We start from the raw sequence: 2,938 nt of genomic DNA, 5'->3' as shown, positions 1-2,938 counted from the left end.
CCCTTAACGTGGCTGTATTTAGTGTAAAAGTCATCTCACTGGGGCCTGGCAGTGCTGGATTTAGCCTTTCTACCTGTACTGCCATAACCTGTAGAGTCCCCTCACTGACACACTTTACTCTCCAGGGCCCCGGCTCTTTCTGTATCCCCAATTCCCCACTTGCGCAGGGGAGCTTGTTTTTCCTTGTGAATCCACAGCACCTCATATTTCTACTTTTCAGAGGAATGAAAAGGCTAGTCTGACACTTCCCGTTCTTGGTAGGCCAGCTCCATGTTCAAATCCTCTTTGGCTGCCTTAACTTCTCCAAGATGGAATTCACCATGTCTATTATTAGGATCACATGCACGGTCATTATATTACAAGAATACAAAACTGTTTTTATCCTTGGTAAAGAATGTATGTTTTTCTCCTCCCGCCGCCCAAGATGCCGAAAGGAAAGAAGGCCAAGGGAAAGAAGGTGGCTCCGGCCCCTGCTGTCGTGAAAAAGCAGGAGGCCAAGAAAGTGGTGAATCCCCTGTTTGAGAAAAGACCTAAGAATTTTGGCATTGGACAGGACATCCAGCCCAAAAGAGACCTCACCCGCTTTGTGAAATGGCCTCGCTATATCAGGTTGCAGCGGCAGAGAGCCATCCTCTATAAGCGGCTGAAAGTGCCTCCTGCTATTAACCAGTTCACCCAGGCCCTGGACCGCCAAACAGCTACTCAGCTGCTTAAGCTGGCCCACAAGTACAGACCAGAGACAAAGCAAGAGAAGAAGCAGAGGCTGTTGGCCCGGGCCGAGAAGAAAGCTGCTGGCAAAGGGGATGTCCCCACTAAGAGACCACCTGTCCTTCGAGCAGGAGTTAACACCGTCACCACCTTGGTGGAGAACAAGAAAGCTCAGCTGGTGGTGATTGCACACGACGTGGATCCCATCGAGCTGGTTGTCTTCTTGCCTGCCCTGTGTCGTAAAATGGGGGTCCCTTACTGCATTATCAAGGGGAAGGCCAGACTGGGTCGTCTAGTCCACAGGAAGACCTGCACCACTGTCGCCTTCACACAGGTGAACTCGGAAGACAAAGGCGCTTTGGCTAAGCTGGTGGAAGCTATCAGGACCAATTACAACGACAGATACGATGAGATCCGCCGTCACTGGGGCGGCAACGTCCTGGGTCCCAAGTCTGTGGCTCGTATCGCCAAGCTTGAAAAGGCAAAGGCTAAAGAACTTGCCACTAAGCTGGGTTAAATGTACACTGTTGAGTTTTCTGTACATAAAAATAATTAAAATACAAATTTTCCTTCAGCCAGCAAAAAAAAAAAAAAAAAAAAAAGAATGTATGTTTTCTGGGATGTCTTTATTCCTTTTCTTCAAGTAGCAGCCTCTATTGGAGAAGCTGCAGAGGGGGCTGGGACTTGAGCAAGGAGGAGGCCAGGGTTAGGGAGTGGATTCTGAGTTGGGAGAAACAGAAACACGTTGTGGCCACCATAGCTGCTTTAAAATGAAAGGGCTGGAGAGAGGAAAGAAAGAGGTCCTTTTTATTGCGATGGGATTCCCTCCCTTGGGAGGGGAATTCCTTGGCATCGTCAGAGGCCAGACATCAAAAGCCAGGCTTTCTCCTGGCCTCTGGAATTGTTAAATGAGTAAAAGCCAAATATAAGTACCTCCACCAGAAAATATAGGAAATAAAGACACAGGGAGCCAATAAAGTTATCAATTAATTTTAAGGGTGTTTTCTTCTTTTTTTAAAATCTTAAGATGACCTCTAATTTATAGTCAAAAGTCCTAACAAATTAATTTCTTGTTCACAAAAAAAGACATTAGATGATTTCGGCCAATAAGTAACATTTCCCCCACTTTCTTCAACATAGCTGAAAGCAAGAAAAGGTAGGCAATCTCTTAAGCACAAGCAAAAAATCCATCATTCAGAACCTTGAAAAAAATATCACACCACCAGTTAGTCTGACGTCTGACCACCTCACCATTTAGGAAGGAATACTGGGACCCCATCTTGGAAAATGTCTGCTGACAGATCTATTGGGAAAAAAAACAGCTATTGGGGTCACCATGCACCAAGAAAAGAAAAGTTAGGGATTTACAATGTCATCCTCAAAAGTTCTGTGACAAAAACACATCTTTATTGCCCCAAATCAAGATCTATGATAGGCCTGCTCCTCATTACATGCATTTCATGTTAAGAGTATTTGGAGACATCTACCTCAAGGGAGTGAAGGAATGTGGGCAAGAACTTACTGGAAGGCAGTGTGCTGGGCCCTACTTTAGAGCCGCTCAGAGGGACGGTCCGCCTCCATGTCCTCGCTTCTTGATCTGAAGCCACCTAGACTTGTCATGAGGGCATAGAAGAGGAGATGAGGCATAACCCTGTCTCAGACAAAGGTGTTATTTAGCAGGTCTTGCCAAGGTGGCAGGGGTGTGAGGCCAAGGCCTCCTGGGAGGGAATATACTCTCCAGTATCATCTTTACCTTTGTGACTGCATAGATGAAGGCAGCTAACACTGACCCCATTCACTCTGGCTGGCTAGATATAGGCAGGTCAGGTCCCAAGCCCCAATGGAATATAGGCTCCCTCTTTCACACTGTCAATGGCACAAAGCCCTATTGTTAATACAGTTCTCTACTCACACTCAAGATAAGAGTAAACAACACTGTCCTTCCACTACACAACTTTCTTCCTCTACACACATCTGCTCTTTCTGACAGCTTTCCTCCGGGCATCTCATCACAGCAATACTGAAAGGGACTGTGGGAAGCCAGTTTTGGGCCCTGTCCTCCAGATAACCCGACCCTCCTCAATCCACTGTTGGGCCTTCCTATGCTGTCCTTTACTCACCTTCTAGCAGATCTCAGAAAAGATGTGGACCGGGTGCCAGACAAGGTGGAAGCCATGGTTATAACCACAAACAATTTAGGAAATTGGAGCCCATACCCACAGATGGGCCC

The 2,938-nt window shown here is 46.7% G+C and overlaps 1 pseudogene across 1 annotated transcript; it reads left to right on the top strand.

Moving 5' to 3' along the window:
• Positions 1 to 390: 390 nt before the first annotated feature.
• On the top strand, positions 391 to 1,282 carry LOC115899656 (annotated as a pseudogene). Its single transcript, XR_004059270.1, has one exon. The product of XR_004059270.1 is annotated as a 60S ribosomal protein L7a pseudogene (transcript).
• Positions 1,283 to 2,938: the final 1,656 nt, after the last annotated feature.

This window comes from Rhinopithecus roxellana, chromosome 9, assembly GCF_007565055.1.
Source record: "Rhinopithecus roxellana isolate Shanxi Qingling chromosome 9, ASM756505v1, whole genome shotgun sequence".
NCBI lineage: Eukaryota > Metazoa > Chordata > Mammalia > Primates > Cercopithecidae > Rhinopithecus > Rhinopithecus roxellana.
Note: the sequence above shows the minus strand (reverse complement) of the source record. Positions and strands in the feature narration are given on the sequence as shown.